This window comes from Monodon monoceros, unplaced genomic scaffold (genome assembly GCF_005190385.1).
Source record: "Monodon monoceros isolate NGI ecotype Baffin Bay Population unplaced genomic scaffold, NGI_Narwhal_1 Super_Scaffold_10, whole genome shotgun sequence".
Lineage (NCBI taxonomy): Eukaryota > Metazoa > Chordata > Mammalia > Artiodactyla > Monodontidae > Monodon > Monodon monoceros.
In genome coordinates, this window is record NW_021703766.1 from 52,669,875 (window position 1) to 52,682,600 (window position 12,726).

The following is a 12,726-nucleotide window of genomic DNA, read 5'->3' on the forward strand; positions in this document are numbered from 1 at the left end:
GGCTTAACTTCTTTGGTTGGATCCACAAAAGGGTGGCGAGGTGGGGACGGTTGTGCTTTCTTCGTTCTCAGGCCGGGCTTCTGGCCACACATCAGGTCCCACAGGCTCTGCAGCTGGGTCCCTCCTCAGGGACCCAGGTGTCCTGACCACCCCCCACAGAGGATGCCAAGCCTGATGGGACCAGGCGCTCAGCCAAGCGGGGAGAGAGAGCCTGAGCTCCTAGTGTCAAGTAGCTGATTAAAGCGATGAGTCAAAATGAAAATAACAATTAAGCCTTTAATCACTTGCTTGTTAAAGAACAGTGAAGCCGACTTTATTCAGGACCACTGTCACAGGTGCAGGGACCCCTGCAGTGGGGCTTTGCAGCAGGGGAAAGGGATCAGGCTCAATTCTGAATACAACGAGGAAAAGTGGGAATTTATTGCCAAGGAGCGGGGTGAGGGGTCAGCGGATGGAAAATTACTAAGAGGAAACATAGGGGCAAAGGGGATTCTGGCTAAACCGACCTACCAGGCCTCTTGCTGAAGGTAGGCCAGGGTGATCAGATATCAGCTGGGGGCTAGTGGAGAATGAGGAACCCCATCAGACATTGAGGGTAAGGGATTTTGGTTAAACTGTCTTACCAGGATTCTTGAAAAAAAAAATGGACGATGCAAAGATAGATGCAGAACTCAAGAACTTGTTGAAAAAGAGCTTCAAGAGCCTGGCTAAAATTTAGCCAAGGAGAGAACCTTTGCCGATGGTCAGGGTGACCAGCACAGACATGGGGGTCGTCTCGCGGACGCGGGACCCAGAACAAAAAGCTCTAGTGGGTCTAAGGACCCTGGGTTGGGGGTGGCGTTGGGAATGGAAATGTACTGAGTCCTGAATCAGAGTGGGGAAAAGTGTCTCCAATTTTTCCTGCTTCTCCTCTACGAGGAGGCTTCAGTGGAGATGCCTGAAGACCTCTGCCTAAGGCTTCAGATAAACAGACCAAAGAATAAAGTCATCTGAGCTAGGAATGCAAAAATGTGAACAGCACGATGGGCCAGGGCAGTCTGAGTCCTTCACTGCAACTCCTTTCAGAGACTATAATGCAGCACGCCCGTGAGGCCAGCCAAGGAAAGCTTTTGCATTTGCCTATGATCAGGCCTGAAAAATCACGTATAGGTTTGTAGCCATGAGCTGAACTCCTCAGATGGCTCTATACATAGACCTATCACCTCCTAGGAAGGTCTCCTGACAACGTAGGGCTGGTGTCATGATCCTTTTTAAAAATTTTATTTATTTTTAAAAATATTTTTATTGGAGTTTAGTTGACACAACTAACAGTGTTGTGTTAGTTTCAGGTGTATGGCAAAGTGAATCAGTTACACATATACACATATCCTGGTGTCATGATCTTGGGACCCGAACATATGGGTGAATAATAAGGAATGGGGGACCTTGGGCCCCATGGAGGAGAGAAGCATCCTCCTACTGGACTTTGGGCTGTTCAGACTCCAAAATGGTTGTACTTCAGGTTAAAGGGATGTAGATTTGGGGTATCTGGTACAAGCTGAAGAGGAGAAAATCATTCAGACCCCAGAGGGGAGACCCTGAGACTCCACCTTGGCTTCCCCTAGGGTCCTCAACAAGTCCTCCACCCTCCAGATAAGGAGTACATGTGTTCCTGTCTCTGGGGTTCTCTCCTGGGGATCCCTGGCTACTTGTCACATTCAGATATATTGGGAGTCATTTTTCACATAGTATTTCTCTACCTTAAAGTATTCCCACTTCCCCGCATCTTGGAGAATCTGATGCTTAGAAAGCAACTGTGAGTCCCTGGATCCCACAGAAGGTTGGATTGGCCCCAGATTGTTTCCTCCAGGTTTTGATGGGGTCTGTGGCCAGAAGGGGATTACAATGTCTGCTGCCCACCTCCAGGATCTGAAGGTGGATGTCGAATGGGCTAAAGTCAGTCCAGAAAATCCATGGGTTGAAATGGAGAATGGGATGGGATGCATAGGTCCTCCTTCACCCTCACTGAGTAAAGGTTACAGATCGCACCTGCGCCAACCTCCAGGGACCACTGCAGGAAACAGAGTCTCTGTCTGCAGCCCTGCCGGGAAACCTCTTCCTCACACCTGTTGCCCTCACGGTTGTGGCCACAGTGGCAGCAGCATTTCTGGGCTGCTAGATTCGCCTGACACTATCTGATTAGCCTCTCCTAGCTTGGAGATGGGGGCGGCCACGGGGTGCTAAGAGAGCTGGCGATGCTTCCTGGGTTGAAGCGTATGGCTTCTATGTCAAACTTCTCCCTTCAACAGAAATACCATCTCTCCCTCGGGCCACTGCCGGGGGGGGGAAGTGAAAGCTGAGCTCTTCTCTCCTGGGACCACAGCTGGGTGGACTCTTCCTGAACCCTGAAACGCTGACTCTCGCTTCCTGAAGACCAACCCCCACTCCCCTTAAGAGACATGGGGGGTTTGGGGGTCTATTTTCCCCAGATAGGTTTCTTGGAGTCTAGACAGACGTAGATAGGGAGGCCTTTATCCTGTTCATATCAAGTCCTCAAGCCTCTCCCAATTCGCCTTCCCATCAGAACCTACCCACAGCGGGATTGCTCTTTCCAGCCAAGACACCATCTCGTCCCCAGGAAGCAGGGAGTTGTCGCTGTCCGTGGTGCTGAAGCAGTATTGGATCTTGAGTTTAGGAATAACTGGATTGTACAGAAGGGTCTGACTAGACACGAACCAGATCTGGACCTCAGGCCAGAAAACCATCTGAGGCAGAAGGACTGGGCTTGCCTAGGAAGGAGAAGATCAGGGAGGGGCTGACCCTCTGGCCTGGGGCCAATCCTGAGCCTCTCCTTCTTCCTTCTTTACTCTCTGGAAAGTCTTGTAGATTCTGCCAAGCCACTTAATCAAAGCCAGCAGCAGCTCTCCCCTCCCCCCACCCCTTCTTGTTTCATGAGAAAAATAAAGCCCTGTTTGGTTTTGGGTTTTTTGTTTCATTTATTTTTGGCTGTGTTGGGTCTTCGTTTCTGTGCGCGGGCTTTCTCTAGTTGCGGGGCGCGGGGGCTACTCTTCTTTGCAGCGCGTGGGCTTCTCATTGCGGTGGCTTCTCTTGTTGCCGAGCAAACGCTCTAGGCGTGCGGCCTTCAGTAGTTGCGGCACGTGGGCTCAGTAGTTGTAGCTCACGGGCTCTAGAGCACAGGCTCAGTAGTTGTGATGCACGGGCTTAGCTGCTCCGCGGCATGTGGGATGTTCCCAGACCAGGGATCGAACCCGTGTCGCCACCCGGGAAGTCCCGCCCTATTTGTTAAGGTTCCTGAAAGTCAGCTTTTTTTGTAACTTAGAATGAAATGCATTTCTAATTGATACAGTATGTGGAGATGATTCCTCCAATTCCATTTGAAGCCAACACGACATTTTCCAAAAGTGCCCTACTCACATGACAGTGCCTGGTATGCTTGACTTCTTTCACTTTTGCTAATTCAAGAGTAGAGAAACAGTATTATATCTTTTCTTTACTTTGCATTGATGTGATTATAAACAACCTTTCCCATCTTTTTAAATTAACTGTAATCCTTCTTTGTGATTTATCTATTCGAAGGGTTTACACAGAAGGACCGTGGAGCTTTCCTTATCAACTTCTCTAAAGATTCTTTTTTTTTTTTTTGTGGTACGCGGGCCTCTCGCTGTTGTGGCCTCTCCCGTTGCGGAGCACAGGCTCCGGACGCGCAGGCTCAGCGGCCGTGGCTCACGAGCCCAGCCGCTCCGCGGCATGTGGGATCTTCCCGGACCGGGGCATGAACCCGCGTCCCCTGCATCGGCAGGCGGACTCTCAACCACTGCGCCACCAGGGAAGCCCAACTTCTCTAAAGATTCTGATCTCATCCCTATTATTAACCTTAGAGTATAATATATTTTTACCAACAAAATATGCATCCCTAGATTTCAAAGTTACGGTTTTACTACTTTTGACCTTTATGTGAATGACATCATACAGTACACATTTTTTCCCTGGCTACTTCCACTTGGTATCAGCTAAAAAAAAATTTTTTTATGGTAAAGTGTATAATGTTCAGAAGATACAAATGGGTAAGTGTGCAGCACAGTGACTTATCACAAAGCAAACGCACTCAGTTCACGAAATATCGCCAGTTTGAGATATCGAGTATCGCCAGCTCCCAAAATAGCTCAAGAGTCTACACACCCACCATCAGAGCATGAGGTTCCTCCTTCCTCACATCTTTGCTACCCTTGCTGTTATCTGCCTTCTTGGTTTTCCAACCTGATGTGTGTAGAGCAGTATCTCGTTTCGGTTTGATTTTTCTTCAACTACCAGTGTGTTTCAGCATCTCAATATGGACTTGTTTTCCATTCATATTTCCACATTTCTGAAATAAATATTCATGTCATTTGCTATTTTTATGATGGCTTGTTTTTCTTCTTGTTGATTTGTGAAAGTTTTGGTACATTCTAGTCAAAAAGCTCTTGTGGGCTTAAATGAAGGAAATAATTCCTCCCATTCTGTCATTTCTCAATTAAACTGATCTCAGTTGTCCTCTATTTGATGTGAACCTTCATTTTGATGCAATCAAATCTATGTGTCTCTGGTCATAGTGTCTCTGATACACTGTGTATCCCTCCTAAAAGTATCCGTGATCCTGGCTTTTACATTAACCATTTCCATGCTTTCTTTTTTTTTTTTTTTTTTGCGGTACGTGGGCCTCTCACTGTTGTGGCCTCTCCCGTTGTGGAGCACAGGCTCCGGACGCGCAGGCCCAGCGGCCATGGCTCACCGGCCCAGCCGCTCTGCGGCATGTGGCATCTTCCCGGACCGGGGCACGAACCCGTGTCTCCTGCATCAGCAGGTGGACTCTCAACCACTGCGCCACCAGGGAAGCCCTCCATGCTTTCTTTATAGTTTTATCACCAATGTATCCCTAAAAATTATAGTTCAGGGGCTTCCCTGGTGGCGCAGTGGTTAAGAATCCGCCTGCCAACGCAGGGGACACGGATTCGAGCCCTGGTCTGGGAAGATCCCACATGCCGCGGAGCAACTAAGCTCGTGCACCACAACTACTGAGCCTGGGCTCTAGAGCTCACGAGCCACAACTACTGAGCCCACGTGCCACAACTACTGAGGCCTGCGCACCTAGAGCCCATGCTCCGCAACAAGAAAAGCCACCGAGATGAGAAGCCTACACAACACAACGAAGAGTAGCCCCCACTCGCCGCAGCTAGAGAAAGCCCACCCGCAGCAAAGAAGAACCAACGCAGCCAAAAATAAATAAAGAAATTTATTTAAAAAGTATAGTTCAGATAAACCTATTTTTGAACTTTTTATAAGTGCAATCATATTATATGTCATTGCCTGTGTCTTGCTTCATTTTTTTTTATTGTGATATAATTTACATATAATGAATATTTAGGTACATTTATAAATAATAGATTTATACACAAGTAAATTTTTAAAATAATCAATAGACTTTATTGTTTTAGAACAGTTTTAGGTTTACAGAAAAATTGAGCAGACAGTACAGAGAGTTCCCATATGCACCCTAACCCCCTCATATTCTTCCCTATTACTAACATCTTGCATTAGTGTAGTATATTTGTTACAAATAATGAACCAATATTGACACATCATCGTCAACCGAAGTCCATAGTTCACAGTGAAGTTCTCTCTTTGTGTTACACAATGCTATGGGTTTTGACAAAAGCATAATGTCATGTATCCACCATTATAGTATCTTACATACATATTTTATCATATATGTATGATATACACTTATGTATGACATATAAATATATACGTAAATAATTTTTATTTAATGTATCTATGTCTAGTCCACAGGATTTTTGTTGTTTTTTTAAATTTTTGTTTCTTTTTTTAAATTAATCTTTATTGGAGTATAGCTGCTTTACAATGTTGTGTTAGTTTCTACTGTACAGCAAAGTGAATCAGTTGTATGTATACATACATTCAGTCATTTTTAGATTTCCTTCCCAGTTAGGTCACCAAAGAGCACTGAGTAGAGTTCCCTGTGTGATACAGTAGGTTCTCATTAGTTATCTATTTTATATATAGTAGTGTATGTATGTCAATTCCAATCTCCTAGTTCATCCCACCTCCCCCCACCTTGGTAACCATAAGTTTGTTCTCTACATCTGTGACTCTATTTCTGCTTTGCACATAAGTTCATCTGTATCATTTTTCTAGATTCCACACATAAGCAATATTATACAATATTTGTTTTTCTCTTTCTGACTTATTTCACTGTGTACGGCACTCTCTAGGTCGATTCACGTCTCTGCAAATGGCACTATTTCATTCCTTTTTATGGCTGAGTAATATTCCATTGTATATATGTACCACATCTTCTTTATCCTTTCCTCTGTCGATGGACATTTAGGTTGCTTCCATGTCCTGGCTATTGTAAATAGTGGTGCAATGAACATCGGAGTCCATGCGTCCTTTTGAATTACGGTTTTCTCTGGGTATATGCCCAGGAGTGGGATTGCTGGGTCATATGGTAGCTCTATTTTTAGTTTTTTAAGGAACATCCATACTGTTCTCCATAGTGACTGCACCAATTTACATTCCCACCAACAGTGCAAGAGGGTTCCCTTCTCTCCACACCCTCTCCAGCATTTATTGTTTGTAGATTTTTTGATGATGGCCATTCTGACCGGTGTGAGGTGATACCTCATTGTAGTTTTGATTTGCATTTCTCTAATGATTAATGACGTTGAGCATCCTTTCATGTGTCTGTTGGCCATCTGTAAGTCTTCTTTGGAGAAATGTCTGTTTAGGTCTTCTGCCCATTTTTTGATTGCGTTGTTTGTTTTTTTGATATTGAGCTGCATGAGCTCTTTGTATATTTTGGAGATGAATCCCTTGTCAGTTGCTTTATTTGCAAATATTTTCTCCCATCCTGAGGGTTGTCTTTTCGTTTTGTTTATGGTTTCCTTCGCTTAGTACACAGGTTTTAATGAGTTTTGATAAATGCATACATGCACCCCAATCAAGACGTAGAATATTTCCAGCACTACTCAAATTTTCCTTATACTATGCCTCCCTGAGGCAGCCTTTACTGATTTCTATCGCCATAGCTTAGTTTTGGCCGTATTAGAACTTCATAAAAACGGAATCATAACTGTGTACTCTTTTATGTCTGGCCTCTTCGGATTCCTGCATGCTGTTGGTTCCTGCCTCAGTGGTTCATTCCATTTTATTGCTGAGTAGTATCTCTGGGACAGGGAGTCCAGAATCTGCTGCTTCCTGTGTCTGCCCTCAAGTGCTGGAGAACTGACTCTGGAGCTCCTGCTTACCTCACATGAATGATCAATTCTGCTCCTCTGGACCCAAGACCTGGGGCCTCTGGGGCAAACTCACATCAGCAGGCATGTCCCCTCTGGGCTTCTACTCTGGGTCTTTCTTGCTGACAGCTCCACTTTTCCCAGGAGCCCAAAGATAGGTGGGCATCTGAAGGCTCCAACCAGAGCCACAGGAGAGAGTGGGGATGGGAAATGAAGGAGGATTCTGTAGCCTCAATGATGTGGCCTGACCCAGGGGCTCTGCAGAGACATGAAGAAGCCCTCGAAAGGCAGTGACCACATGGTCACTCATCCACCATTCACTCTACATCAGTTTCTGGGGGCCCTTTGGGAAGGTCACTGTGCTAGCCACTGACGGTAGACAAAGCTCAGAAAAGTCGAACAGCATTAAAACAAAAAAAAAAGAGATTTGGACTACACTTAATGAAACTTAATCACAGCTCTGCCACCTTTTAACTGTGAGAATACGAAGCTATGACTTTAGCTGTAGTTTCCAAAATGTGTTGGAAGGTATTAATCACAGGTTTGAAAGTGGCATTCGATGAGGCTTGTGAAGCCCTGAGCACCTACCTGGCACTTGGTAAACACTGTAGCCTAAATAATCCCCAATGTGGGGTTTCAAATAACCCATTCCAATAGGAAACCACCAGCAATCTGCCCAGTCAGTGACCCTTACCATGTCCACAGGGACCCAAGGAGAGGCCAACGTTGACCCACTCATTCATCCCCAGAGGACCCCAACACTCACTGCCCAGGAAGCAATGCAGTCACCCTCGCAAACCTCCATCACTCACCCCCTAGGTCTCCCATCCACTGGTTCCCACATGCTGTGCTTAGCACCGCAATTACTGATTTCATATGTCCTCCATCAATTACTGTCCCCCTTGCGTGTGTTACAAGGTGAGCCTCAAAGCCCTCCAATCCCTGAAGCCCCTGCTCCCAATCAACCACTGCCTCCTACAGCCCCCCAAGAGGTGAATCACTTCCCCTAATGTCCCGCAGCCCCAGGAATAGTTCTCAGGAGCCTGGGGGCAGACACATGGGGCAGCGTATTCTGGACTGCCTGTTCCTGGGACAATCTGGACCCTCCTGCTGAGAGCAGACCACAGTGGGCAGATGCTTCCTTGTCCACAGGCCTTCTGTGTTATGGAGGAAACCACGGTCTGGCTGATGAAGAAGTATGTGTTTGTTTTTGTTTTGTTTTGAAGTAATTAATTTGGCTGCGTCGGGTCTTAAGTTGCGGTATGCAGGCTTCTCTCTAGTCCCGTCTCGTGGGCTTAGCTGCCCCGCGGCATGTGGGATCTTAACTTCCCTGACTAGGGATCGAACCTGCATCCCCTGCTTTGGAAGGCGAATTCTTAACCACTGGACCGCCAGGGAAGGCCCCAGAATGTGTTTGTTGGAATAGATTTGTTGGGGAGAGTGATGGGGAATCTGTGGGGTTGAGTATCAGGGGTGTTTCCAGGGTGAGTGATTGGGGAGATTTACAGTGGGTGGGGGGGGGGATCTTTGAGGAGAGTGATCTCTTCCAGGGCATTGGTGGGGAGAATGACTGGTGGGGACTGCGTAAGGTGAGTGATGGGAGGATCTTTTAACTGCGTGACAGGGAGTCTGTGGGGTGAGTGATGAAGTTCTGAGTGTTGGGGGCGAGTTTCTCTAATTTAAGTTGGATGTATGGTTCATGAAGTTTAACCCTCTCCTTTTGTTTTTCCGTATGTATGTATATAAGTACTTTTGTAACCGTTAAACTCCAAGTATAATTTTACTGTTGGGTTTTGTATCATTGGTTCATGGGACTTGCTCATTTGAGGACAATGAAACATGCATATGAGAAGGGACCTAAGTTTGGAACCTTATAGGAGATGAACCTTGTCGAGCCCTTAGCACCTTCCTGGCACATGGTAAACAGTGAATAAAATAAAAATCAGCAAGTTGCAGAGTCAGGTATCAGGTACCGTGTTTAATTTTCACACAATCCTGTCAGCTAAATATTATGTTCATTATTACACCCATTCTGTGGATGAGGAAACTGAGGCTGAGTGCTGTTACATAATTTGCCTTAAGGTCCAAAGGGAGGTATAGGGAATCGGTCCAAGGTCCGCCTCATTCTAAATTGCACACAATTGCCACTATCCCATCTGGTTCCCTACATGATCTAATTCCAGAAACACCATCTCCGTTTCCTGTTGCCTTCAGAGAGCTTAGGTTTTGGAGTGGCCATGTCTGGTGTGCCTAGTCTGAGTTCTGGACATTTCACTGTCTATTCAGATTATTAGAATAGGATGTTTTTCCAGTCTTTGCCCTGAGACATGCGATGATACACATCTGTCAACTGCCGGCAAAGAAAGAACTATAATCCCATTTCAGGGATTGAAGCTTGCCATCTGCTCAGGGCTCAACTGTGCCTTTGGCGATGTTTCACTAAACTAAGAAGGAATGTGAGGACATTATCTCAAATTTTGGCGAGCTGCTGTGAAGCCATAAATTAAATTAGGCACAAGGCTGATGTTATCACTATGAGACAGCAAGTCTCCTGTCTGGGTATTTGTTGGCTGAGCAATTCTTCTGGGAAGAGAACGAAAATTATTCTATTGACGGGGCTCTCTGTTCATCCCTTGTTGTATAAGACTAAGAATTTGGCATGTGTTTACATGGATAATTTGGTATTTCATATCAAGTATGTGGTTTTATTATCCACATTTTGTAACTGTACATTTCTTCCAGGTGTTCAATCCATCCCTGTCCAGAGAGTTTTAAAAATACAAATTCTAGTGTGAAAGCAAGCTATGGTTGTTACAGAAAAATTTCAATGACAGAAAGTGAAAAAAAAAAAAAAAAAAGAATAGGATGCTTGTGAGGCTTACAAGTGGGTGGGCGAGAGGGTGCCTCCCCAAGAACTTAGTGGGCTACAGTTTTATAATCAAAGGAAAAGTGGGGAGGGGGAGAAGGCCACCTCCTTCCTCATTCCTTTTTTTTTTTTTTTTTTTTGCGGTACGCGGGACTCTCACTGTTGTGGCCTCTCCCGTTGTGGAGCACAGGCTCCGGACGCGCAGGCTCAGCGGCCATGGCTCACGGGCCCAGCCGCTCCGCGGCATGCGGGATCTTCCCGGACCGGGGCACGAACCCGTGTCCCCCGCATCGGCAGGCGGACTCTCAACCACTGCGCCACCAGGGAAGCCCCCTTCCTCATTCTTGAGTAGACGTCATGCTTCCATCCTCAGCTCCGCCTCCAGGTCGGGCAGGGGAGGTTTTTTGTCCCTACATGGTCAAGGCAGGACTGTAAAAATTATTTTAGGTCTCTGTACGATGAGTACCTTTCCGTAAATCATTGTTTTTTATGTGTGCAGAGAGCATGCCCTAGGGGTCATTAACCTACTGAGCTCACTGAGCAGGATGTGGGTCTCATGCCACCATTGTTTTATTGTTTTGGGACATGTCTCAAACTTCTGTCGCACGGTTTTGCTGCTAGGCAAGCCTGCTTGGTTTTGTGGTTAAGTAAACCTGCTTTCTTGAGTGATCATTAACTTACAGGGGTCTCCCATACTTTTTTCTTTACTTACAATACCCTAGTGAGATTAACTATTAATTACCTAATTTGTCCTTTATTCTGTCCCTATTGGGACACTCCATTTAAAGGGAGGAGAAAGAAGGCTTCCCTGGTGGCGCAGTGGTTGAGAGTCCGCCTGCCGATGCAGGGGACACGGGTTCGTGCCCCGGTCCGGGAAGATCCCGCATGCCGCGGAGCGGCTGGGCCCGTGAGCCATGGCCGCTGAGCCTGCGCGTCCGGAGCCTGTGCTCCGCAACGGGAGAGGCCACAACAGTGAGAGGCCCGCGTACTGCAAAAAAAAAAAAAAGGGAGGAGAAAGAAGAAAAGTCAAGTTAAGAGGAAAATACAATTAGTCGGGACAATGCCAGCAAGCCCAGTTGGGCAGAATTTTCAGGAGGCTTTTCCACCATCATACCCTAGAAAAGTGGGCAGTAGTGGCCATAAAGTAAACAATGGGGCAGATTTCAGGAAATGGAGTGAGGATCTGAAGAAAAGGATCTGAAATGAACCTCCTCATTTATGGTAACACGGAAGCATTTCATGGTCATGGGAAGGATAGCCATTAGAAGGGAATATCACACAAAATAACACTGAGAGAACTCAGGTCTACAAATTCATGATTGCACAAGAAAACACATTTCAGACTCAGGGAGAATGGCGATGCTTGGGAAATGAAACAAGAACGAAAAGTCTGGGACGAATCCTAAGACTGGTAAGAGGGTCACATTCGTTGAATAACATATTCTCACCCAGCTATTCTTCCATTCATTCAACTAATCCGCCCATCTATACACCCATCCACTTATCCATTTTTCCATCCATCCCATCACATCTGTATTTCCATATATCCATCCGTTCTTCTGTTCACTCTACCAGGTAAGGTTCAATTACGAAAATGGAAATCACTCTAAGTATTTAAGACAAAGGAAATTGAATCAGTAAAATTGGTTACACAGTTGATAGAAGAGATGAAAAATTCAACACAGGACAATAAAGCAACCTGGAAATGAACAACAGCAGACCACCACCAGGACAAAGGGAAGGGGCAGTGTGGCAGAGCCCAGGGATCTGGACACCCAGAAGAAGCTGGACCATGGCAGGTCTTCCCCTTTGGGAGCTGGAGGCTCAGAGGAGATGCAGCCACTGCCAGAGAGGTTGCACAATGCAAAGAGAGGGGAAGAAATAAATACCTTGGATTTTACATTTTCCTCCTTGATTTTAATCTCCAGCATTTGACTCAGTAACTGACCCTAGTTGGAAGCCAGCTAATGAGGGTACCTGGAAAATGTAGCCTGCAGGGGTAATTCCCATTAGTACAGAGCAGTGTAGGTGAGGGACCGGGAAATGGTCTGAGAGCACACTAGCCAAGGACTGATCTGTACATCCACCCATCCTCTCCCATAGGTCCAGTTCAGAAGACCAGACATGAAACTGGACAGAGGATATTTCTGGCTGAGAAAAGTCAGCAAGTATGACCTGATACACAGAGGTAAGCTGTGGTGAGAGAGATGCCTGGGAGACAGAGACTCTGCCCCTCTGAGCTTCTGTGCCCTGCCTTTCCCCATGTCCGGAGGAGAGAGAGTGGTTCAACCCACAATCCCAGCCATGCTCCTCTAGGACCCTCCAATTCTGTGGGAAATTGTAAGAGGAGGTTCTGGGCTAGGGCTGCAGAGACAGACAAGGCCACTCTCCCTTGGGATTTGGGGGCTCACGTGTTAGATCATCTGAGGAAGGGGCCACTCACCTAGATCCAGGTGAATCCACAGGTGAGTATGAAGCTGGTCCCCATGAGGGTCCCCTGAAGCAGGGTCAAACCCAGAGGCTATAAAACACCTTTCTCTACAGACTTAAGAGTCATCTGAGGGAGAA

At 46.3% G+C, this 12,726-nt stretch overlaps 1 protein-coding gene across 1 annotated transcript in view; it reads right to left on the reverse strand.

Annotated features, from left to right (window-relative positions):
- The window catches only part of SIGLEC10 (sialic acid binding Ig like lectin 10), a 37,947-nt gene that overhangs the window by 23,075 nt on the left and 2,146 nt on the right, over positions 1–12,726 (reverse strand). The window lies entirely within an intron of this gene.